Consider the following 26,086-nt stretch of genomic DNA (forward strand, 5'->3'; position numbering starts at 1 on the left):
CACCACACATTTCTATCACATAAGCCCCTTCCACACATCTCTCAAGTGATTTCACATAGAGTAAAACTGAAAGCACTTACTGTCGGTGACAGGGCCTTGGTGGTCCCACCTTGTTTTCTGCATTTCAAACAATCTTCATCATGCTCCCTCTTCGCCACCTTTGCCAGGTTTCTCAAATGCAGGCACATTCTCACTTATGTGGGCCTCGTCAGTCCTTTGGCCTGAGTCCTCCCTCTCCATGTCTTCTCAGACTCTAGACTCATGTCTCTGCTCAAATGTTACCTTGCATGGCTTTCTTGTACAACTCTTTTAAAATATCAATCCTTTCACTCCCTAAGCCCTTTTCTTGTTTTATTTTTCTTTGTAGCACTTATCTTTAGTACATTTACTGTGTGTTTCATTGTTAAAATACTGCAAGTGGTATAGAATCCTGAGAGTAGGATTGTTGTTGATACACTGAAAGGATCCTGATTTTTTTTCATAACTGTACTTGGAATGTTTACTTTGTATGTCATTTTATTTGTTCAATATACTACCATATTCCTTTACTCTCCTAGCCATTTCCATACATTCAAGATGTAAATCATATCTTGTCACTCTTGCTTACAACTCTCAAGTGTTTTCTACCGAAGGAAGAATAGACTGAGAATTGACACCCAATCTTGTACCTGTCTCAGGTATACTCTTGCACAGGGTTAGGGCTAGGGTTAGCTCTCAAGATAGCTTCTGCTTCTCATCACTCAACCTGCAGTCAGATGCCTTCTCCTGGTGTGGTCCTTTCCTGGCCATCCTATTTAAAATAACCTGTTTCTACTTCTTTCATTATTTATCCCTTTTGTTATTTTCTATCACAATTGAATTTATACTCCAGCTTATCTTTTTGTTTATTGTCTGTCCATCACCCCCATTTCCCATCCAGAATATAATCTCCACAAAGGTAGGAACTTGTCTGTCTTGTTTGTTAAAAAGATATATCCCTCATATATACACAATGCCCTCCATAAATATTTTGTGAATGAACCTCTCTTTATGTCATAACTCAACAAAGGACTATGTCTGTTTTGCTTATTTTATATACTGTTTCTAGCACAGTCCTTAGTGTTTAGCAATTAGATAATTTGATGAATAGCTGATTCAGATCACATTAAGTCTATTTAAACTCCACCCTGTAGGAGCCGCAAACCTTTCTGGTAAAATCTTGGTCTGCAGGCTTCTGCAGGCCAGAATCAGCTTTTAGTTTGTCTTTATAATATCTCCTTCATGTCACAATTGATATGTTTCACAAGTAATTGCTTTGGGAAAATGCATATGTGCACACTATCATGGGTGAGATTATTGGATCGAAGCTAGTGACAAAACATTTGTTTTTGTAGACCTAGATAATAGTTGTTCTTGTTTGAAATGAAAAAACTAAAGCTGCAAAATAGATTAATTTTCCCAAAATCATTCAATAGAAAAACCAGAATTCTTAGATATAGTTGTCTTTAAATTTCATTTTGTTTTCACTGTCTTTTTTTTAAGAGAGAGTGAGAGAGGAGAAGAGAAAAAATTTTAATATTTATTTTTCAGTGGACACAACATCTTTATTTTTATTTTTATGTGATGCTGAGGATCAAACCCAGCGCCCCGTGCATGCCAGGCATGCACATTACTGCTTGAGCCACATCTCCAGCCCTTCACTGTATTTTATGTTGCAAAATATGAAGATAACTTCAGTCTTGGTACGTGGCAGATACACTCTTAGGTTGACCCCTAATACCTCACACCCATGTAACCCATATCTTTGAGTGGATGGAGCCTGTGATTTGCTTTTAACCCTAAGTATGGCAGAAGTCAAGGGACCAACCATTCATCACTCCCTTGATTAGCTAACATTATATGGCAGAGTAGATGGGCTGTTTCTTCCATGATTATCTTCCATTGTGAGTCTGTTTTAGCCCACTAGAGCGAGAGAGATTCTCCTTTACTAACCTAGAAGAAGCAACCACCATATTATGACTGCCTAAGGAGAGAGAACCAACTGAGGTGGTCCCTTGAACCACAAGATGGCCACTACCTGGCAGCAAATAAGAAGCTAGGGACCTGTCACACAGACACAAGGAAGCATATTCAGGCAACAAGTTGAAGGAGCCCAGACGCAGCTTCTAACCCACTCAGGCTTTCAGATGACAGCCTGGCTGACACCTTATTTGCCCTACTGTGAGAGCTTAAGCAGAAGACTTCCAATTTATAGAAACTGAGATAAACTGTTGTTTGAAGCTAAACCAATACAGTGTGGCTATAGTGCATTTGTTTCCCAAGCAGAGCATGGGAAACCGAGTTGTTTTCCATATGAGGCATATCTGCTCCTGTTAATTTTGGCTCACTGGATACAATGCAGTGAAGTAGGAGATAGATTGGGAGTGCTTATCATTGTCTCTTCAGCTCAGGAGGAAGTCTCCTGAACATGTTAAGGAGTGGCTGGGTAATCCATTCCATGTTGAAACTAAAGTTATCTTCTTGTTTTGAACTATGATAGTAAACAACACTTCTCATAGTGCCTGTCACTTTGTAGGAACTCAAGAAATGTTACTCTCCTACCCTTCCCAGAGACCTTCAGCTCTACCTGAGAGCGTCTCAGATGTGTCCTTAGCCATTTCTCAGGCAAGACGTCTAGGGAAAAGTCCTCTGTGCACCCTTTCCCATGACAATGTCATAAGTCCTTACTCTAAAAACTTGAAGAATCAAAGGCTCATCATGTTAGTATACTGATGCTTGTGTATTTTTCAAATTACACAAACTTTTTTGTGCTCCTGGGGTGCCGTTGTCTGTTCTCCCAGGGCTTGCTGTGAGATCTGCGCTGGCACCTTGTAATACCCTGTCCTGAGATGGGAGATATTTGCTGTCCAATGTCATGAGTTTTTACAGCTGCTGACTACCACAGCACAGTGTCTTAAAAATACCTCCCTGCTGCTTCCCCCTCAGGGGCATAAAAGAACTCTATCACCTCAAAAAGAGCCCTTACGTAAATGCCATTATTTGGGTTGCAAGCATAATGATCCAGTGCTGGAGTTACCTGTTTGTGAAAGACAACAGCAGATCTTCCTCTTCCCTTTCCTCAATCCCTTAAAATACTTAATTTCAAACACAACTGAATTACCACCTAAATTTTGTGGGTTCTTTAGTAATTGTTAGTGTGCAAGATAGAGAATTACATTGCTCACAGTGCCTGGAGCATCAGAAGGCCACATTTCAGACTTACAGATGTTCTGAGGTTTCATTTAGGAAAATTAGGCTGTTATACACAATCATCACATTGCCAGCATGAAAAGATGCCGAGCTCCTTGCTACATACATTTTACTGCAAATACTAAGCCCACAATTTAATGTAGCATGATTTTGGGATTTATACTCACTCTAATATTATGTTCTCTATTACACTTTACAAATTTACAATAATTGAGAATTAATTTTTAAATTTTTTATTGTAGTAAAATACATAAAATTTATTGTCTTAACCATTTTAAGTGAACAATTCAGTGATAAGAAATACATTCATAATGCCATACAATCATATCACCAACCATATCCTTATCCAAGCTCTTTTCATGTGTAAAAGTGAAATACTATTGTCATTAAATAATATCTCCCTGTTTCCTCCTTTGTCCCAGACCCTAGCACCTGCCATTCCATTTTCTGTCACCTATTTTGACTACTCTAAATATTCAAGTGAAATCATACAGTACTTGTCCTTTTGTGACCAGCTCATTTCACTTGGCACAATATACTTATGGTTTATTCATATCATAGCATATGTCAGATTTCCCTTCCTTTTCTCTTCCTTTCAAAGGCTGAATAATATTCCATCAGATATTTGTACATGCTGCGTTTTGTGTATCTGCTCATCTTTTAGATGAACACTTGGATTTCTTCCCCGTCTTAGCTGTTGTGAACAATGCGGCTGTGAACACATGCACAAGTATCTCTTGAGACCTTGCTTTCCATTCTTTTAGATATATACCAAGAAACAGAATTGCTGGATCATGGCAACTTTATTTTAATGTTTTGAGGAGCATGGCACTGTTTGGCATGGGGGTCCTACCATCTCCTGTCTTAACAGTGTGTAAGGACTGTAGTTACTCTGTATCCTTATGGACACTTTTTCTCTATTTTTGGCAGTAATCATCCAAATGGAGTGTAAGATGGTATGTCACTGAGGTTTGACTAGCAGTATCCCGATGATGTTGAGCAGTTTTTCATATGCTTATTGGCCATTTTAAAGTTTTCTTTGGAAAAATGGCTGTTCAAGTCCTTGACCCATTTTTAAATTGGGTTGTTGGGTTTTTATTGAATTTTAGGAAACATCTGTATATTCTTAATATTAATCCCTATCAGATAATATTTCCAAATGTTATCTCCATTTCCTTGGTTTATTGTTTTAGTGTTTGTAATGGGTTCTGACGCACAAAATTTAAAAAATTTTCATGAAATCCAGTTTTTTTCTTTCTTGTGCCTTTGGTATCATATCCAATAAATCATTGTCAAGTCTAATGTTATAAAGCTTTTGCTATGTTTTTTTCCCTAAAGGTTTTATAATTTTAGGTGTTGCATTTGGGTTTTTGATCCATTTGGATTTAATTTGTTAGTACCTACCTTGCTTAAATACGTCATCTCATTCACAATCACAACATTTTTTCTCCTTTGTTGCTCTTTTTTTAAATTTCTCTTTTACTTTTTATATATATATGACAGTGGAATGCATTACAATTCTTATTACACATATACAGCACAATTTTTCATATCTCCGGTTGTATACACAGTATATTCACACCAATTCATGTCTTCATTCCTGTTCTTTGGATAATAATGATCCTCACATTCCACCATCATTAATAACCCCTTGCCCCCTCCCTTTCCCTCTCACCCTTCTGCCTTATCTAGAGTTCCTCTATTCCTCCCATGCTCCCTCTCCCTATCTCACTATGAATCAGCCTCCTTATATCAAAGAAAACATTTGGCATTTGTTTTTTGGGGGATTGTCTAACTTCAGTTAGCATTATCTTCTCTAACTCTATCCATTTACCTACAAATGCCATGATTTTATTCTCTTTTATTGATGAGTAATATTACATTGTGTATATATGCCACAATTTTTTAATCCATTCATCTATTGAAGGGCATCTAGGTTGGTTACAGAGTTTAGCTATTGTAAATTGTGTTGTGTCCCTGTAGTATGCTGTTTTTAAGTCCTTTGTATATAGACTGAGGAGAGGGATAGCTCGGTCAAATGGTGGTTCCATTCCCAATTTTCCAAGAAATCTCCATACTGCTTTCCATAATGGCTTCACCAATTTGTAATCCTACCAGCAATGAATGAGTGTACCTTTTTTCCCACATCCTCACCAACACTTATTGTTGTTTGTCTTCATAATAGCTGCCATTCTGACTAGAGATCATCATAACATTTGAACCTAGTCCTATATTATTTCCTTGATATAATGTATACTTACATTATTTAGCAGAAAATGATTATAGATTGTGTCACTGGAGAAAGCAGTTCTAATTTTATTTTAATCTTCAAAAGGAGGCTCTATTTCAAAATTTATATGTCACTTTTGGTCCTCTACATTTTAACAATGCTTGTTCACAATGCTATTTGTCTTTAGGAATTAATTATCTCTAATGAAATCTGACAGTTTCTAGAAGGAAGAATAAGCTACCTTATTGTTTTCTTTGACATATCCACTGGGGCTTTAAAAAAATTCTTTCTTTTGCTCAGACCTGTACAAAGGAACTATATCATTAGAAAATGGTCTGGCTGTGGTATACATTGATGTGGGGAAAAAAATTAAAGACAGATTTAAAAAAATAGTTCATTGGAGTTTTAAAGTGATAACTGTTTCACTCTAGGTAACGGTTTTATAAAGGATTGTGGTTTTGGGGTTTTGAAATTTTACATTTAAATTCTGTGCATCGAGATAGATACATCTATTCATTTGCAAATAATGTAGTCCACTTGTCCTGGAAGATTTTCATGGAAAGAATCAGAAATTTGGGGATCTGAAAGGCACTGTAATGTGTGGGGTAAGCTAGTCTTGTGTTGAGTGAAGAAACAGAGGTCTGAGGTTAGGCAGGTCACCAAAGGTCTGAGGTTAGGCAGGTCACCAGAGGTCATAAAGGTTTCAGAAAGACCTCCAACCTCTTAATGCATGCCCACTTCCTGAATGATCATACTTCCTCACCTCTGTATTTTAAAACATTTAATGCATGTAAGTAGAGCTAAAGCTTTGCATTCTGCTACTGCTCCTTCCTAATTTGACCTAGTTTAGAGAAGGTCTAATAAAGCAGTGAGAGCCAGTGCAGCATTCTGGGAAGACCTAACTATGATTCAAGGTCTGGCTCTGAGGCTTTGTTGCTGCATTTCCTTGGGCAATGACATTATTTTTATGTGCTTCATTTTCCTTTCCTGTAAAAGGGAGAAACAAAACTTGTTGTGTCATTGCTAGGATTAAAGAGATGATGTGGGAACTACAGAGAGTAGATACTTCTGAATTGATAGCTGTAAATGAAATGTGGTCATGATCTTCAGTTTCTCCAAGATATTTGGGGGGATTTTTCCAAGTTTTTAGACCAGATGGTAGCATTTATGAATATTAGAATAAAATCATTCAGCATTTTTCCTGCTAAGGAACTCTGCTCTTGGAGCAATGAAGCTTGGCTTCATTTCTGTAATGTAAATAAAGGTGACAAAAGAATTAAGTCCCTTTAAGCAATAAAAGGCTCCACAAAACTTGTTCCAGGTCTCTGGTGCTTCTGTGGTAAGTGCTAAATCCATCAGGTTTCCTCACAGACCACGAAGATGTGACTCAGTACTGTGGCCACCTGCTCTGCCTGAATGTGTCTGCTGTGTTCATCAACATGAGCCAAAGGTGGGGGTGGATTTTCTTCTCCCTGTTGTGATGCACAGATATCCTTTCAATATATTTTCTTCTTTGAAATTTCACAGTTGAAGAGGGAAGAAAACCGTACTTGAGAGCATAACAGCAGTATAAAGTAGGTTGTATTTTTTTCTTAAATTTATAAATGGTCTCTCTCCAAACATTTCTGTCGTAATCATTTGTGGTGGGAAGGAAGATGGGGTGCAGAAGGGCAGACTCACCCTCTTCCCTGCTCCTTCAAGCATTAGCACTCATTTGCACAACCCCGTCCCCTCCCCCCTCCACACTCCACCCTGGCCTTGGATTTGTGCTGGACTTCTCTATTCAGTCTTCTTATTTCATGGAGACTGCTGGTACAGAACTTCCATCCATTATAAACTTTGATTTTGAATTATTTGTAAATGAAACTTAAAATCAAAAAGGTGTCATTAGAACCCCCTATTTTTTCCTTAGGAATAGGAGCAATTCAACTCTGGCATTATTGCCCTTGGGACCAAACCCCCTTAGAAAACATCATTTGTGCTTGGTCCTCTGAGGCTTTTTTTAAAAAAGCAAATATCAATGTGTTTCCAACAAATTATATAAAACTTCAACACTGACTTATTTATGAGTGTGCTGTACCCTATTTTAGAGACACAATAGATAGAACCACTAGCAAGAAGTACCTGTTCAGAGATAATGAGGAACATGGTATTCAACAAAGAACATCTCAATAGTGTATGTATATGAGTGTTATGTTATTTTTGATACTTCTTTCATGTGTTTGAACTATTTCATTTTTTAAGCAAATAGTATAGCCAGCACAGATGAGAATTGGAGAACATTAAAATTCTCGTCTAGCTGGAAGGTTAATCACTGCTCAGTGCTTTAATGGTGCTAATAGTTTAACAATCTCTCTAGAAGAAAAACTTTAGTTTGTGGCAGTTGCCAGTATCTGTGTTGCAAAGTCTTCTATGGCCATTTTTAAATTGCCAACAAGGTATCACTAAAGGTAGACATGGAAAAACACACTGTCATTTGTCTCTCTAAAGCACTGCTGGATGAATCCAGAAATACCATAGCCACAGAAAAGTAGTCCCCACAGGGAAGTAGGCAGCAGATGCCCAGAGAATACCTTGAGATTGAGGCAAGGAGACCTTCAGAGCAGGGAGGATGTTAGGGACTTGTCTCTTTTGTATCTGTGAAAACCTTAGATCACACATTCATTCATTGATCACATTCTTGTGTTTTCTTATGGAAATAAAGCTTCCATAAAAAATTTATTATCCAAGAAATAAATAAATCACTTAGAAATCAATATATTTTTTTATTTTTATAAGGCTTCTTTCAAAGTTAATTTTTTTAGTGGCTGAATCCAAGAATAGCAACCCCAGATGGAATCTTTAAGAGATAGAACTTTAGAAATCCATGTGAAGTGAAAATTATAATAAATGGTTTTATCATAAATGTAGCAATTCAGCAAGTTCATAAAAATTACTTTTATATCAAGTTTGCTAAAATAATCATATAAAGACAGTATAGTAGCTTGAATAGTATTCCTCCTAAATTCATGTCCCAGAACCTCAGACTGTAACCTTTGTTCCCTTGTGTTGTCATAGATGGCTGGCTTAAACAATAGAAAAAAATGTTTTCTCATAGTCTTGAGGCTGAGCAGTCCAAGTTGAAAGTGTGGCCATTTGTTTTTTGATGGGGGCTTTCCTCCTGGCCTGCAGCACATTCACCTTCTCACCAAGCTCCCATGTAGCCTTCTTACAAGTCTTCTTATAAGGAATCTCTTCATAGTTTTCTCATACGTTTTACAAGGAATAAATCCTAAAATCTACTTTATACGTAATTTTATATATTCTTTTTATTTGAAACACAGAAATTAAAGTTGGTGCATGTTGCTGTTTAAGAACTCATGTGTTTTGATCCTGTTTCTAGAGTTCGTCTTTCTCCTTTGTGTTTACTGAAAAAACTCCGTTCTTTAAAATATCCAGAATAGAGTACACATAACTGAATTATAATAGCTATTAGATGAGGATCTCAACCTTATGGCTTCATTTAATCTTAGTTAACTTCTAAAACTCCTGTTTCCAAATACATGAATTTTGAGGGAACACAATCCAACCCTTAGCAGCCTTCTTACCTTTTTTACATTAGTCACTTACCAGCTTCATTCTATTGTCCCAGATTGAGCTCTCTTGTCCCTCTCCTCAGTGTTACACCACAGGCAACATCAGATGTTTACACCTAAAGCCATGTTTATTCTGCTGTGTAAACTTTCCTCTTGTCAATGGAAATCTTGGGGTACCACATCTGTTCATCTCAGTATCCTCATTGTTCACCTAATTCCATACCACACTGACTTTGTTGTGATGGTTGTAACTTGTTTTAATGAGTATTTCTGTTAAGTGCCAAGCTCAGCCAGGACAGACATCATTTCTGGTCTTCACATTAAGGAAGCTTTGACGTTTTCCACTTGGGGATAAATAAAGTCTTCAGATTTTCAATTATTTGCCAAATTTACCTTAAGGCAGTGTTCTAAGCCATGGGCATACATTAGCAAATGAAACAAAGCCCCTTCCCCAGTGGAGTGAGGTTGATACAGAATAAAAATTTAGTGTTAGGTGGTTCTCAGTGCAATGAAGAAAAGTGAAGAGTAAGGAAAATAGAAAGTAACAGTCTAGGAAGATGGTATTCTTGGTGTGTTCAGGAAGTAGTAAAGAGCTATAGCAGGAGGGGATGTCCATGGGGTCAGAGCCCATAGGACTTCAGAATCATTGTTAGGACTGGGCCTTCTACCCTGAATGACCTGAGAACACATTAAAAGGTTTGGGGAAGAGTGACACCTAAATGACATGAGAATACATTAAAGGGTTTGTGGAAGAGTGACATGATTTACACTGAATGGGAGCACCCTGACTCTCATATGGAGGATAGGTTCTAGGGGGCAAGAATAGAAGCAGGGGACATATGTTAATGATCAAGGCTGAAGATGACATGGCTTGGACCAGTGTTAGCAGAGCAGTACACAGATCAAAAGTATGTTACTCAGTTGCATAGTATAAACTGATGATCTGTACAAAGGCAACCAGCTCAGGCTGAATACTCAGGATCCCAGAAGCTCTTCCTGATGCCAGCTTCCCGGCTTCCAACACCAGACACTTTTGTCTGTCTTATAAGTTCACTTAAATAGAACCCTAAGCACATCAGGTGCTCCTGTGATTTACCTTTTTCTGTTTGACTTTGTACTTGCTATTGTGTGTAGTTATCATTTCCTTTCTCATCTCTGAATGTTCCCTCATGGGACAACGGACTGTTTATTGTCCATTTTGTCACCAGCAAAATAAAGGTGTTTTCATCCTCTGGCTACTTTAAATAGTCCCTTTTTTGTGCTATGTGTACACACCTCTGGTGGACGTATACCTAGAGGTGGAACTATAGCTTGTAGTTCAGGTCAAATCATGCTGCTAAGTGATTGTCCAAAATATTCTACCAGTTTGTCTTCCTACCTGCTGTTCTTGAGAGTTTTGGTGGCTCTGCACCCTCTGAACACTTGATGTCTTTTCTGGTGCCTTGTTTCTTTTCTCCAGATGCTGAGAATGGCCTTTCCCAACTCTGCCTGTATAGTGGACTCTTTCAGAAAACACAGATCAGATCAGTGTCACCTGCTTTATTAGCTTTTCCCACCCTTACTCTTCTAGGGGAGCTGGTTATGTCTTCTCTGTGTGAATTTATAACCTCCCCTAAAGCATGGCCCTACCTTTTACCTGGTGCTGGGGAATGAGTTTTCTGGGTCTCCAATGGATGACGGCTCCTTGGGGTCAGAGGCAGGGCCCTTCTTGCAGCAGTCTCCAGAGCAATCTTCTTCACATAGCAGGTGTTATTAAATACTAATTTTATTATATTCCATGAAAAATCCTTTAAAAACATATTTTTGGTAAATAACAATTCAACCAGGCACTGAAGTTTTAGAATTTTCTTTTTTGTATAAAGGGTAGTAATTTAGTTTCCAGTGTAACATACTCCCCCACCCCCCGCCCCGTGGACACAACATCTTTTTTTTTTTTAATTTTTATGTGGTGCTGAGGATCAAACCCAGCGCCCCGAGCATGCCAGGCGAGCATGCTACTGCTTGAGGCACATCCCCAGCCCCAACTTATTATTTTTTAATTGGATCTTTTAAAAAATTATTTAGCTAGAGCCCTTCATTTAGCTTAGGAACCCTCTCTGGTTAGGGGAAACGAGAGTCTGTTCCCTAATTCAAGGAGATTGTGAGATCAATTTTTGTCATTCTCACATAAAGCAGAACTTCATGGTATGATTTAAAGATGAAGTGTTTCAAAAATCCAGGTTGCTCAGGGAAGAGTAGTGTGGTTAAGTGCCAAGTCGTGGCTCTTAGACCACCTGAGATATAGGACTCCACCCTTCTGTACCAATGGAGAAATGGAGAGGCCTGGCCATCTTGGGACTCATACTGTTTAATGCATGTAAGGGAAGACAGGCAGGCCAGTTGCCCAAAGCCTGACCCATACTCCAGCCAGCCCATCAGACAGAGTTGGAGTGATAAGACTTGATCAGCAGCCACTAGCTCCATTTCAGAGCACAGAGGAAGGTCAGGGTGCTTTTGAATAGGGAGGGAGGCATTCTTTAATGATTAGAAAAATTGATGTGTACAGAAGAATTTTATGAGAAGATTAATATTTTTAAATGAAATTACTTGGCTCACAATGGGAAACATCATGGACAAATTGTAATCCATTCTCTCCTCTGCATCTGTCTCTGGCTCTTTCTTCCAATGGCAGCCTTCAAAGTGTCATAGTTGCCACGTTACTTTTGCCTCCCAGCCCTTGCACAACCTCCCTTTGGTCCATGGAAATAGGAACTCTCAGAAATGAGGTTCCCTGCACGACCAAGATATCCATGGAACATTGCAACACATGCTGCCTGAGGAGAGCCTGGTTCTCTGTTTATTCTTGAGTAGTGGTGACAGCTTTATGAATGAGATAATTTTCAGGGATACATAGCTAACAACAGGATTTATAGGCTGAATTTCTACCTATGTCTGCATGTGTTCAAAACTAATGCTTAATTTAACACACTCTGCTTCTTTCCATGAAAGACAAGACCTAATAGTGATTTATTTCCCTATTCATTAATTTAGATGAAGAAATAAAAATCTTAAAAACTAAGAGTTAGCAGAGATACTGGATGTTCAGCATTTCCGGCTAGTTGCTGCATTGGACAGGTAGCTTTAGTCCACTGACTCACGTGGACACTGCTTTTAGGTCAGAGGAAAATAGCTTAGGCAAGGCATGTGGAGCTGCTGTCTAACTCCCAGCAGAGCCTTGACTTCCCTTTGGCTGTTCCCAGAATTAGAAAGATGGCCAGGGTGCTGCAGATTATGCTTCAGAGTTGGGTGTTAATGAAGATTGAGGCTTAGGTGCCCTCATTTGTCTTCCTTAAAAGATAGCATAGATTTTGAGCATAGTTTCAAAATAGAAACTGTCCTGTTTATCTAAGTAGAGCCCTTTTTGGTTATCTCATTTTCACTTCCTGCTGTTTCAATCCAATCCAAAAATTTCCTTCCAGAATTCACTGTAGACATCAAACCCTCTCTCCTGATGGTGCTTCCTGATAAGATTCTACCTGTCAATCCTTATTAACTTTTCTCTTCCCAGACAATTGTCTTTATACCAGTGAGTATATGTTTTCATCAAACCTTTTGATTGAAAGGTCCCTGAGGTTGGGGCAGTGGCCACAAGGCAGAACACTGTTTATCTACTTCAATCACTAGATGAGGATTTGTTTCATTTGTCTGTCTGACTGTCTATCAATTCAACTATCTGTCAGTACTCAGGGAAACTCATGGACCACTGAGCTGCATCACTAGCCATTTTTATTTTTTATTTTGAGAGAGTATCTTACTGAGTTGCAAGGCTGGCCTCAAAGTTGGAATCTTCCTGCCTCAGCCTCCCAGTTGGCTGGGATTACAGGTGTGTGCTATCATGGCCAACTGAGACTTGACTTTTCTTTTTTTTCTTTTTTTTTAGCTTAGTTCTGACAACTATCCCCCCAACCCTCTTTAACTGAGGACTTGTTTTAAACATCCTTTTTCCCTATGGGAAAAATATATGGAAATATTTTAAATTTAGTTCTTTAGAATAGAAGTAATACACAAACATTAAAAAGCAAGTAGTTTACAAACATTTTATAAAACATAGTAGTCCCCCCAGGATTACAGCCTTTCTCCATTTCTGTTTCACAAAGCAACAGTTTGAAGGCTCTTTTGGCCATTTCTTTGTTTGTTTGGGTTTTTTTTTGCTTGTTTGTTTGTTTGTTTCCAATCCTAAAACAATATATTTATGTTGATCCTGCTTAGTTTTCCAGTTTTAGATGTTTTCCATTTGATTCCCAATTTGGAAGATTGGAATCACTTGTTTTTTTCCTACCTCCCTATTTTTCACATACCTCTGTTCTCTCATTTTTCTGGTATGTTTGTAGCATAATTTTTGTTACATCAGTATTTAATTTTTTGTCCTTATAAACTTTATACAAAGCTGAGGCATGTAGAATAATATAATAGTATTTTCTTTCTCATGTATTTTTTTTTGGTTTTCATGGAGCTAATCTTTGTCTTATTTTTAAATTTTCAGAACATTTTGTGTACCTTTCACTGATTCTTTCCCAAGCTGTGCCTCACATATGAATTTCCTCACAAAATATGGTGAAACCCATCAGGTGTTCATCATCTTTGAAACATCTGATGCTGTACTCTGGATTGACTACTCCCTCAGTTTGAGTTCCTCAGAAGCAAGCCACAAGACAAAGATTTAGCACAAGTACTGGTTTTCAAGGTGATTTCAGCAAACCCTGTGAGGGGAACAGGGAAGAAGAGGAACCCAGTAAAGGGGACATTATAAATCATGGTATGACGGCAGGCAACTGCAGCATGATGATCCCAGTGGGAGCATAGGAGCAAAGAAAACTTCAGAATTAAGCCTGTGGATCCACAGAGATTGTTGCACCTTCGCAGCTCATGGCTCTCAGGGCTGCACACATTTGGTTATGTTGGTCTAGTTGCCTGTGGTGCCTGAAATATTGGGACTATCTTTTTCTTAATCTTTTTTTTTCCCCTGTGGGGATGGGTGTACTGGGGATTGAACTCAATCACTCAGCCACATCCCCAACCCCATTTTGTATTTTATTTAGAAACACAGTCTCACTGAGTTGCTTAGTGCCTCACCGTTGCTGAGGCTGGCTTTGATCTTGTGATCCTCCTGCCTCAGACTCCTGAATGCCTGGAATTACAGCCATGTGCCACCGCACCTGCTCTAGGACTGTCTTTATCTCCCTTTGCAGTCATGTTGGGATTCCCTCTGTCTGCTTCTTTACATTGGGTTCCTGTTTATTTTCTAGGTCTCATACCTATCCCTTTTCATGATTTATAATTTCATTTTAGTGGAACTCTTCCATTAGTCTGGGAAGGGGAAAAATTTGTGACCTTCCTTTTGTGTGTTTGAAAATGTCACTGTTTGATCTTTATTTGTCGTTAATAATTCAAATATAGACTAGTATAATTTTCCTTATTTTCTCTAAGAAATTTGGAGGTATTGTTTCATTGTTTTCTAAGAAAACTTCTATTGCTCATGCTGGTGTGGTCTCTGGTGAGGGCAGTAGATTAGAGCACATCATCTTGGGAGCATGTGTAGAAAGAAATGGTTACCTCTCAAGTCAGAGCAGGAGACATGTACACATACACTCCCAGTGACCAAGAATCTTCCACTAGACCCCCCTCCCAAAGGTTCCAACACCTCCACATAATGCCAGCCTGGGGACCAAGCCCTTAATATATGGACATTGAGGGATACTACCCACACTCTGAACACATCAATTGGTGAGTCCTATAGTGCACATAGTGACTGCCACAGAATCCTAGCTCACAGGGTCAGGGGTTTTCTTTAAAAAAAAAAATCTGTTGAATTGCCGTACCTTTTATTTGTCAACCAAAGAAACAAGGTTCTAATTTCCATTGTTGTGCTTCAGGGGGTGGTCATCACGTGAGCGGTCCATTTATGCAAACCACTACTCTGCTCTGTCTTTTCTAGGATGGTCTTCTCATTCATTTCTTCATGCCTTCAGCAGATGTGTTGAACATCTCCAGTGTGCACAGCTTTGTGTTGACCCTAACTGGGAGATACACAGACCAATATGCCAGGGTCCTACTCTCATGGCCCAGGGGAGAGATTGCTATTAGGATAGGAAACCACTTTTTCAGTAAACCCAAATGAACTAAGATAGTGATGGTGGGAAAGTAAAGGTTTGGCATATTCAGAGAGAATATAACCATTTGTAAGAAAACCAAGTGATGAAGCAGGGGAAGATATTTTGGAGAATAGTCAGGCCCCTTTGGAGAAAAGGGATTTAGGTCTCCAGGGTCACAATACAACTTGGACAAACAATCCAGGCTGAGGTCCCATTACAGGAATTTTAATGTCTTATATTTATATTTTCCAGGCTCATACTCAGCTTCCTTTAGAAAATCATTTGAAATGATTGTTAACATATATATATATATACATACATACATATATGGTAACTTCAAGATCTGATGTTATTTTTCAAGAACAGAGAGTTTTTACCAAACCAAGGTTCTTAATAAAAATTTAATGAGTTTGTGAATGAACTTAAAAGCCAACCTCTTCAAATGTGGGCTAATAGTTTTTTTTAGATCATTTGAATAAATAGATAAAATAATAAAATATGGCTTTATTCTTCCTTGTTGTAAAGATGTGGAATGTATCAAAGATGTTTTTAAGTAATTAGTAAGAGAACAGGGCTATTCATAATTCAGCAACAGTCAAAATGAGGAATTTTAAAATCAGCTACAATATATTAAACTGTTTAAAATTGCTTACCAAAGACAGTTTTTAACAGAAGAAGGTATAACACTAACCAATACCCAGCTTTCATAAACAGAATATATCTGTGGAATGTAAAATGTTCAAAACAGGATTTGAAGGCTTACCTTACCCACCAGGGGTGGTTTTACTACTCTCTGTCTTTGGTCTGTGTTCCATGTGTTCATTCTGTGTGCCTTATTATCAGGTGTTGGCTTCTTTCTTTTATTTGTACGGATGTTACTACTTCTTCATTTTCCCCATCCCCTTGTGTGTATCAGCCAGTATAATATTTATCCTATCAGACTACTGCCTGTCTGCCCAACTCCTCAGTGTTCAGTGAACACCGTGAGGGCAGGGATTGTGATTTTCCTGGGTCTCAGCCGGGGCTGATTACAGAAACAGCTCTGCAATTCCACTTTAATGACAGTTTCCTCTAGTAAACGGGTGATTATGAGACCGTTTTAATTTTAAAAATTCAATATATCTGATACACTTTTCTTTGGAAAGTGGAGGTAAATAAAAGGTGAATTTTACATTTTTACAGTCACCTCCAGCTTTGCGTGTGTCGTTGGTCAGCCTGTACTCTCTATGGTTCTATGCTCAGTGAGTTGTTGTTTTCAGAATCCTTTGCAGTGTCCCACCCCACAAGTTGGACAGTGCCATGTTCCTATAACTCATAGAAGTCCCCCATCATGGCACTTAGTATGTACATGTCACACTAATTACTTTTAAAATAGACTTTACCCTCAGGTCCTTATAAACTGTGACAGCTGTGGCCTTAATTATCTCACTCATTATAACGTCCCTGGGCAGGGTTGGGAAATCCTCCCCTGATAACTCTCTTATCTCCAGTTTGTATCATTGAGGCCCAGAGTTTAAATAAGAGTCTATTTGAACTAGATCAGCCACTGAATGCCAGAAGTACCTTTAGATGTGGTTCTGACAGGGGTTTCCCTGCAACTGGGATCTTAGGCACAATCCTGGGTTAATGTACAATCCAAGCTCTAACAATGAGCCTAAGGAACCCAGGCATTCTAGAATAAATTAAACCATAGCTTTAATATCTTGGTAATAAAGCCTTTTCTTCTACTAAGATTGAAACTGCTTTCCAGGCATCTTCTTTTATAAAAATAAAAGCCAAATAAATAATTGAAATGCTATCTTTGAGGCATTAAACTAATTTTCAGATGTAACTATGTGCAAAAGAAGTAATTAATTCTTAATGAGCACACTATGTTTCTTCTTCATGAATCTGTTTATGGTCATAATCTTAATTAAGAGACTATTTTGAACATACTTCTATTTTATAGATGATGTCATTGAAACACGGCATAAAGGCTCACCCTTCAATAATTTACCATTGATTTTGGACTTTATTCCATAGACTTCTAGAATTGAGATATAAAACTGGAATAAAGTTAGAGATCATCACATAATTCAGGATTTTCCAAAATGGTCTCTGTGGAGCCACCAAGTGCCACAGACTCTCAGCTGGAGCCACCAGAATGAAGAGGGGACAGGGACAGATGGGGATAGGATCTGAGCCTCTACTATTGCTTCTTTGAGAATAGCTTTGCCTTTTCTTTATAATTCCTCATAGGACTTTAAGGGAAAAGAGAGAGCTTAGCGATTATATATCAACACAGTCTATATTTATTTGCATATATATGTTATATTAATATCTTTCTATCTCTATTTATCTATGTCTCTATCCATATGTACATCTATGTCTATCTATACATCAACACCCACATATTTCAAGTAAAGCCCAAACCATGAAGGATAAAGGTACGGTTTTTGATCATTAAGCTGATTATAGGCTGGTCTGAGGTCTGCTTCCTCATCTGTCCCTGTTTCCACTGTGCCACATTGCTGACTTCAAAAGCCTGTTCTCTCTTTGCCTTCAGCATCCAGAGCTAAGCTCAGCATGATCAACACCATGTCAAAAATCCGTGGCCAGGAGAAGGGGCCAGGATATCCTCAGGCAGAGGCACTACTTGCAGAGGCCATGCTCAAGTTTGGAAGGGAACTTGGAGATGATTGCAACTTTGGTAAGGAGTGCCATGCTTTTTCACAGTGTACTTACTCTGGTTAGCCCTGGGGGCTGTATTTCTGGTAAGAAACTCTGTAGGCAGTTAGTCAAGCTATTTTTTGTTTTAGATCTTACATATATGAAACAATTTTTTAAAAATTTTCACCTTTTTTTTAAAGGTGATTTGTCTTTTTTTGGTTAGTTTGTTTTTCTTTTCTATGATTGGATCCAGTGCTTACAACAGACTTCTAGAATTGAATATTTTCCTTTGGTTGACATACCCAGGTGCCTCTGTACTTTCTATTTGGTGTGTCTGGGAGGAACTGAGAATTGAGATAGAGGAAACAGTCACAGCACAAAGCAACATCTTGCCATTTGGGCTTTCTCTTAGATCTTAGCTCCTTTGTATATGTACCTAATCCCACTTCTCCAAGTGAGACAGGGTTTATTCCTTCACTACCCACATTTTCCAGCACTCAGCGATGACACTAAATACCTCTTGTCTTCCTTCACCCCCTTGTGATGTGGGACATGTCCTTCTTGACATGATGATTGTTCTTCCTGATTGAACCTGCTTTTCATTCCTAGTGAATGAGCTTCTTCTAAATACATTGGTCTGAAACTGGTCCTCTATCAACAAGAGGTGGTACTTCCAGCAGAGGGCAGAGAGCCTCACAAATTACTTTTTAAAAGTAAAGTAAAATGTTACATTCTTGATGATAAGGGTTATTCCCCATTGGCATGGGGCTTTGAGTCTGGTTCTCAAAATGAACATCCTAAGTGGAAAAGACATTACACATTCCTTCTGGTCTTCGTCATCTTTAGGATGTGTAATCCTGAATTTTCATCTGTGAATGCCCTACTTTTGCAAGTGTAGCTCATCTTTGTTCTTTGAGTTAGAAGAATTTACTTCTCTCCTTCCAGGTCCAGCACTTGGTGACGTAGGGGAGGCCATGCAGGAACTTTCAGAAGTGAAAGACTCTTTGGACATGGAAGTGAAGCAGAACTTCATTGACCCCCTTCAGAATCTTCATGACAAAGATTTAAGGGAAATTCAGGTATGTGCAACTAGTCCTGTAGAAGTTGTCCAGATGCTCATTTCCTTTAGAAAACATTTTTGAAGTTAATATTTATGTTGACAGAACTGGGCACATGAAATTTAAAACAACAGGGCAAGACAAGAGAAATTAGAAGTATAATACCTTTCTGCCTACTGTTGTGATGTGCCACTCTTGTGTATTACATGTGACTTCTTTATGTTCAATTTCCACATTCGTTTTTTCAAACATTTTTCCCTCTGGAAGCATAATGTACTCAACCTGAGAAAACATAATTTTATAAGTTGGAATGATTTGCCAGACTGATGTCACTCCCCAAATGTAGTTGGACTATATGTTAGTTTAAGTAAATATTCTTTCACTTTTAAATGTATTTTTTTAAATTTTTATAAAAAATATGATTGGGATTGATCAGGAGTAGCCAATAATCCTCTTTCTGAAACTTACAGAACCATTGAGCTATTTCTAATAAATTCAATGGGCTTTGTCTCTGACTGGATATATGATGTTTGCTCATTCAATCACTGAACCTAAAACTGAACAATTAATATTTGTTGAACCTGATGTAGCTTAAATTTTGTTGACTGTCAAGTGGACTTCAATAGCTTGAACTCGGGTTCTCTGGTTCTCCCTGTTCTAGTGTAAGTCTCCTTCAGCCCTACTACTCATTCAGGGTCACCCAGTAAATGGTGGACTGGCACTCTGCATCCAAACTGTAACTGATCCCATGCTCTACCCCACAGCTGGCTGAAAGTTCAGATGTTTTAAAATAACAGAGGAACAGATATCATTTAGTTTGGATCAGCCATGGACTGGGGGCAGGTTATGAAGTGGGAGGGAAGGATATTTTTCATCCTCCTTTTTTTCTCAGTTCTTTGTCACTCCAAGCTCTGTTTTCTTTTCTTTTCCTTCCACTGCAGACATATCCAGAAAAAAGGGAAAGTCCAGCATTTTCTTCCAGTCATTAGTAATAGAAGACTGCAGCTCTCAGGGTGGGGAAAGTACCTTTTGACTTTGGAAAGCAACTTGCCCACCTGGCCACTAACAGTGCTGGGCAGAGGCTGGGCAGCCTGACTGGGGTAGTACAAGGAAGAATTGAAGCTCATTGTGGAGCATTAGATGAAATCCTTCCGGGTGAGGCTTTCTGATTGAGTTGTATCACCTGTCAGGAGGAGGCTTAGGCTAAATCAGGACATCCCCAAAACCTGCCACAATCAACTGGAACACGGTTAAGATAGAGATTCCCAGGCCCAGCCCTGGATGTTTTGATTTAGGTGATTAGGAATTATTTATTTTATTGATGAACAATTTAGGTGATTCTAACAGACTGAATGATTACAAAATCAAGAATTCCATTCCTTTTCACATTATTTCAGGGAAAGTGTTTTTGCCCTGCCTTTTCCTGAGATACAGTTTCTCTTGAAGATGGAGACTTGTGGGCTGAGTATATCCTTTTAGTATGTGTAGGATATGCACACATATTCCCTTATCATTGTGAGGGAAAGGCAAAGTCCAGCTTGACTTTGGCCTGGCAAAGGCAGAAAATAAAGGACAATGTCATTTCCCACAATGTCTTTCTCATTCTTAATTAGTTTTGAAGATATTTCTCCACATTTGGAAATATTTGCCTCCTTAATGTGTATTTTTTTTTTTGTTTCTCTGGCAGTGTGCCATTTTGAAATGTAGCCTGTCTTATTTTGGAGGCTGATAGGCATGACGTATAAGTGAGCTGCAAGTGGACCTTTTCTGTAAGTCCTTTCATAGAATATTCATGCCCTTGACTTTTTCAGCATCATTTAAAGAAGTTGGAAGGTCGACGCCTGGACTTTGATTATAAGAAGAAATGACAAGGCAAGATTCCAGATGAAGAGCTCCGTCAAGCTCTGGAGAAATTTGATGAGTCTAAAGAAATTGCTGAGTCAAGCATGTTCAATCTTTTGGAGATGGATGTAAGTGACTCTTCTGTGGTTTTTAATTTAATCTTATCATTGAGGCTGTAGATTAATGTGTTAAAGAGTCTGATATTAAAAATGTTAAGATTGGATTATACTATGTGGTGAGAACACATAGATGCTTATTTCTTTTAAATAATTTTAAGTGATAAAGTATACAGAGAAGTAGTATTTTCCTGCACTGTTATAGTTTGATTTACCTAGATTTTTATTTCTGATGAGGAATCTTAAAACATTACTAGTAGTCAAAGAGAAAAAGAATGTTGGTAATGATTCATGAATAAGTCCAATATTTGAAAAAATACTTTGTTAATACAAAGTATATTGATTTGAGATTATGAAATACATTTAGAATTGAGCATCTAACATAGATTAAGACATTCTGCATTTTGAAGTAAAGTTGACATTGTCTTTGAAAAGGTAATTTTTATTGAGAATGATGATTGTAGTATAGGTATTACACTTGGGATATAGATGAGATGGTTTAAAAGCATACCCAGGGTGCTAAATTATTGTTTATTGCTATAGACATTCTGTTAAATTCTTTTAGCTTTGAAATTACAACGAAAGATCCTCCTTCCTCATTTCACTTATGCAATAAGACCTGTTATACCAGCTTTCCTGTCCTTGTTCATCTCCACCTCCTACCCTATAAGCTGCTCAGCAACTTTTGCCAAAATGTTCATAGATATTATGTATTTATTACTTAGGTTAGGGTCTCCAGAGAAATAAAACCAATAGGATATAGGTAAGAGGGAATTTATCAGGGAAATTGGCACATGAAATTATAGTCTCAGAAGTCCCACAATATGCCATCCAAAAGCTGGAGAACCAGGGAAGCCAGTAACATGGCTCAGTCAAGCCTGAAGTTGTGAGAACCAGTGGAGTTAATGTGTAATTCTCAGTCTGAGGGTAGAGTCCCAGAACCAGACAGAGGTGGAGAGCTAGTGGTGCAAGTCTTGGAAACCAAGTCTGAAGGCTGAAGAACTGGGAGCTCTGATGTCCAAGGGAAGGAACAGATGCCTAGTTTCAGGAGCTAGTAAATATTTTCCTTTCTTATGCAGTGTTACTCTGTTTGGACCCTTAGCCAAGTTGATGGTGCCTGTCCACATTGGATAAGGGCACATCTTCCTTACACATTCTTCTGATTCAAATGCTAATCTCTTCTGGAAATACCTTGACAAATATACCCAGAAATAGTGCTTTGCTTGCTATCTGGGTCTCCTTTAATCTAGTTGAGTTGACACTTAAAATTAACCATTACATCACTTAACTGCCTTCCTCCTGTGGCAGGGAAGGCATATTGAACAAATCTGGTCTTTTTCACCATCCGGAAGTGGTATAGGTTTGTGTTCATGTGAAATAACTTTTGTCCACCTAAATACTCAGGAGGAATAACATAGGAAACCTGAATCTCAGGCATCTTTCCCTATACCTCAAATTCAGGGTAACATCACCTCTGTTCACTAGGAGGCTACTGCTCATGTCAGAACACAACAGGAGATTCAAAATGAAGAATAACTAAGGGGCTGGGGATTTGGTTCAAGCTGTAGCGCGCTCGCCTGGCGTGCGTGCAGCCCGGGTTCGATCCTCAGCACCACATACAAACTAAGATGTTGTGTCTGCCGAAAACTAAAATAAATAAATATTAAAAAATTCTCTCTCCCTCCCTCCCTCCCTCCCCCCCTCTCTCTAAAAATATATTTTTTTAAAAAAAAGAATAGCTAAGGATGCTAAGAATATTAGAGCTAGAAAGAACTCAAGATGTCACATAATCAAACCCCTTTGCACTACAAATGAAGCTCTGAGAGGATCAAAGGTTTTCCATCAGACTATATTACCTCCATGGTGCCTATGTGAGCAGTCAATATTCACATCTTTATTACAACACTGATATTAACTTAGCATAAAAAGTATAGGGAACAAAGAGTCCTTTAGTCAGTGGATCTTTTTCCTTTAAGAAATCCATAAAGGAAGCCACATCATCATCAGAAGGTGGTAACTAGACATCAGACTGTTTAATAGAGTGATGTCATCTTCACGGGGTTTCTTACTTATGCTGCTCTTCCTGGTACTGATATATGTGGTTCTGAGAACAAGGATGCTTTCTTATCTGTAAGGAATTTGGAGCCTGCAGAACATCTGTCTTAGCCTGACCAGCCACACAGTCATCAGCATTGCCAGGCACAGTCATATGTGTGGGGCAGTAAGTAGTAGGAGCTTCAGGACAGTAACCTAGTAACTGAGGCATGATTTCCCCTCTATCTGAAGATTGAACAGGTGAGCCAGCTCTCTGCGCTTGTGCAAGCCCAGCTGGAGTACCACAAGCAGGCAGTGCAGATCCTGCAGCAGGTCACAGTCAGACTGGAGGAAAGGTGGGTAACACTTCCTTGCATTTCTCATTCACATTTCCTTGATATAAAATGATGTAAAGAAACCAAAATAATAGAATACATTTGGAGACAAAACTTTTGCCAAAATTTTTGTTGATCCTACATAGACATCTTGTGGATTAGTTGTCTGTGCTTCATTTTACTTTGTTCTTTTGGATCTAGGCTTGGGTTTATGATAGATTGGATTCTATACTGACTGTCACAGATGGACACCTGGATACTGTTGATGATGATGGATGCAGTTTGTGAGCAGATGTTCAGCAAGAGACTTAATGCATATAATTATTCTAAAAACATCCTTGTAGTCTAAGTAACAGTTGATCAAACTGAGGTTTAGGGAGCCCATGGCCACACTCAGTGGTGGATCTGGGGCTCACTGGCAAGTACAACCTATTTGAATACCTGCATCTTTTCATATCAGGTTTCTTTGAATGATAATAAAGTCCTAACAGAATAATAAAGTCCTCTCTCACTAACAGAGAAAGCCATTTTCATATACCTGTTCTACTTCCATAGATACACTTCAAAGAGACGTATAGTAGTTCTCTGTGCAAATGGGCTTTCTGGATTTGGGGACACAGCCTACAGAGCTACATGCAGTGACTCTACACTATCCTACAGATGCTGCTTATCTGACTTACATTGGGATTATAGTCAATAAACCCAAAGTATAAAAAGCATTTAATATACCTAAGTTATGGAACAACATAGCTTAATGCACAGTGCACTTTAGAATAGGGATTGTTTATATTTGTGATTATATAGCTCACTGGGATTTGTGGCTCCCCTCCCCCGACTCCTGCCCTCAGCATTGTGAGAAAATATTGTATTGCATGTTGCTAACCCAGAAAAGATCAAAATTTGAAGTGTGGTTTCTATTCCATCTGCATCCTTTTGGCACCTTCAAAAATCAAAAAATTATTGAGTCAAACCATTGTAGGCTGGCAACTATATACATGTGTTATTTTACTTAGCCAGATGAAGCAGGATAATCTTGCTTAAAAAAAAAAAATATATATATATATATATATATATATATATATATATTTATATACCTTAAAAGATCATCCAGCAGCCTTTACTCTCAGATTATGGCCAGATTAGACTCACATAGCTGAACAGATAGATGCCTTAGTGCACAGTAAATACACCATTGGTATTGTGCTGCACTGTTGGAAATGTCACTTGTTTGCATCTGGCTAGGCTCTTCCTCTCCTCAGTATCTTCTTCGGTGCTTTGATCATGCAGCTTCCTTTGGTACACTGTGCCTTGTGGGAATGTATGTATCGCTGAAGCCTCTAGAAAGAGTTAAAACTATACATGTCAGACTAGTAAAGAAGTATGTGCCTTTGTGATACCTGTTGAACATAAAGGGACCAGTTTCCTTTCTTTCCTCTGAAATATGTTGAAAGTCAGTATCATTCTACAGTGACCATACCCTTATCCCCTTCCATGCTTGCATATCTCTGGTGTTCTTTGCTTATCGAGTATCTAAAGCTGTGGAAAATACTTAGTGGTATGCAGAATGTGTTATCAGCCATACCTTTCCATTTTTCTCCTGCTTTCCCTTATTTTCCCTTTCCCCCACTATCTTAGACTGCTCACTCCTCTCAGTATTTCCTTCTTCCTTCTCTTTAAACCTGCTCTTGTTCTAGAGTAGCTTTCTTCCACAGTGTTCTTTTGGAAATAACTCGTAGGGATCTTTTGCATCTTTCCTGAAACTTCTCTACCTTTCCCAGGTGAGGAGGACTGCTCCCTACCCCCAGTCTCACCCCAAATTCCACAGCACTTTGTAGATCTCTCCTTGACAGCACTATTATAATTTGATAATCTGTTGTGCTGTTCCCTACAGAACATAAATTGCTTGAGGGCAAGAATTGTATCCTAATCACCTCTCTGTTCCTGGCACTTCACACAGTGCATAGTGGAATAAATCACTGAATAAAGAAGGGAGGAAGTGAGGAACTGATAGATGAATAAAGACAGTGAGGATAACACTGAAGGAGGACATCACCAAGAGCACAGGTGCACACACAGAAGGAAACTACGGCTCCTTTGATTTTCCACATTCTGTCATAGTAGACTGGCAAGTGGCCCAACATCTCCTTGATTTTGTTGCTTTCTGTTTTTGCTCCTGAATCAACCCAGCCTTTTTTTTTTTCCTCTCCTCTCTCTCTTCTGTGCAGAATAAGACAAGCTTCATCTCAGCCTAGAAGAGAATATCAGCCTAAACCTTGAATGAGCCTGGAGTTTTCAACTGGAGACAGCACGCAGCCCAATGGAGGCCTCTCCCACACGGGCACTCCTAAGCCTGCAGGTAAGGAGCACACATCACTGACCTCACTACCTAGGCTTTGGACACATGGCTAATATTTTTCCAGGATTTCAATCTGCATGAGAAATGTACGGTAACACAAGTCTCATGGAGTGGCTTGCTGGGTAGAAACTGTTAAAGGAATCTTTTTTCATTTTCTTTTCCTCCACCACTTTTCTGCAAAACTTCCTTTGCATGACCCTTTTCTCTTACTCAGCAGTACACACAGACTTCCTAGGAGACATATTTGATTGTGGGCCTCGTTTTGTGGTGGTCAAGTACCACAGGAAGGTGCTAGGCATGTCTTCTTTTTTCCCTGCCTTTTCCCTCCTGTGCATCCAACACATGAAAATGAAGCCCCTGGGCAGTGTGCACCCACATATACCCTACATCACCCAGCGACAGCAGCTCCAGGAACGTGTGGAGCTGGATTTCTTGAGTCACAGGAACATATGGTTCAATATATTTGCAGATGGATGTATTTTGAACCTCAGCACCTGCTAGGTTTTTTTTTTCTACTCCCACCCTCTACCAG

At 38.8% G+C, this 26,086-nt stretch overlaps 1 pseudogene across 1 annotated transcript in view; it reads left to right on the top strand.

Moving 5' to 3' along the window:
- The window catches only part of LOC144372382 (endophilin-A1-like), a 92,313-nt pseudogene that overhangs the window by 63,089 nt on the left and 3,138 nt on the right, over window positions 1-26,086 (top strand). The window contains exons 5-9 of the transcript XR_013432416.1: window positions 17,710-17,853; window positions 18,759-18,892; window positions 20,683-20,841; window positions 23,116-23,219; window positions 25,424-25,554. The product of XR_013432416.1 is annotated as an endophilin-A1-like (transcript). The remainder of the gene's footprint in view (window positions 1-17,709; window positions 17,854-18,758; window positions 18,893-20,682; window positions 20,842-23,115; window positions 23,220-25,423; window positions 25,555-26,086) is intronic.

The sequence above is a fragment of the Ictidomys tridecemlineatus genome (assembly GCF_052094955.1).
Source record: "Ictidomys tridecemlineatus isolate mIctTri1 chromosome 12 unlocalized genomic scaffold, mIctTri1.hap1 SUPER_12_unloc_9, whole genome shotgun sequence".
NCBI lineage: Eukaryota > Metazoa > Chordata > Mammalia > Rodentia > Sciuridae > Ictidomys > Ictidomys tridecemlineatus.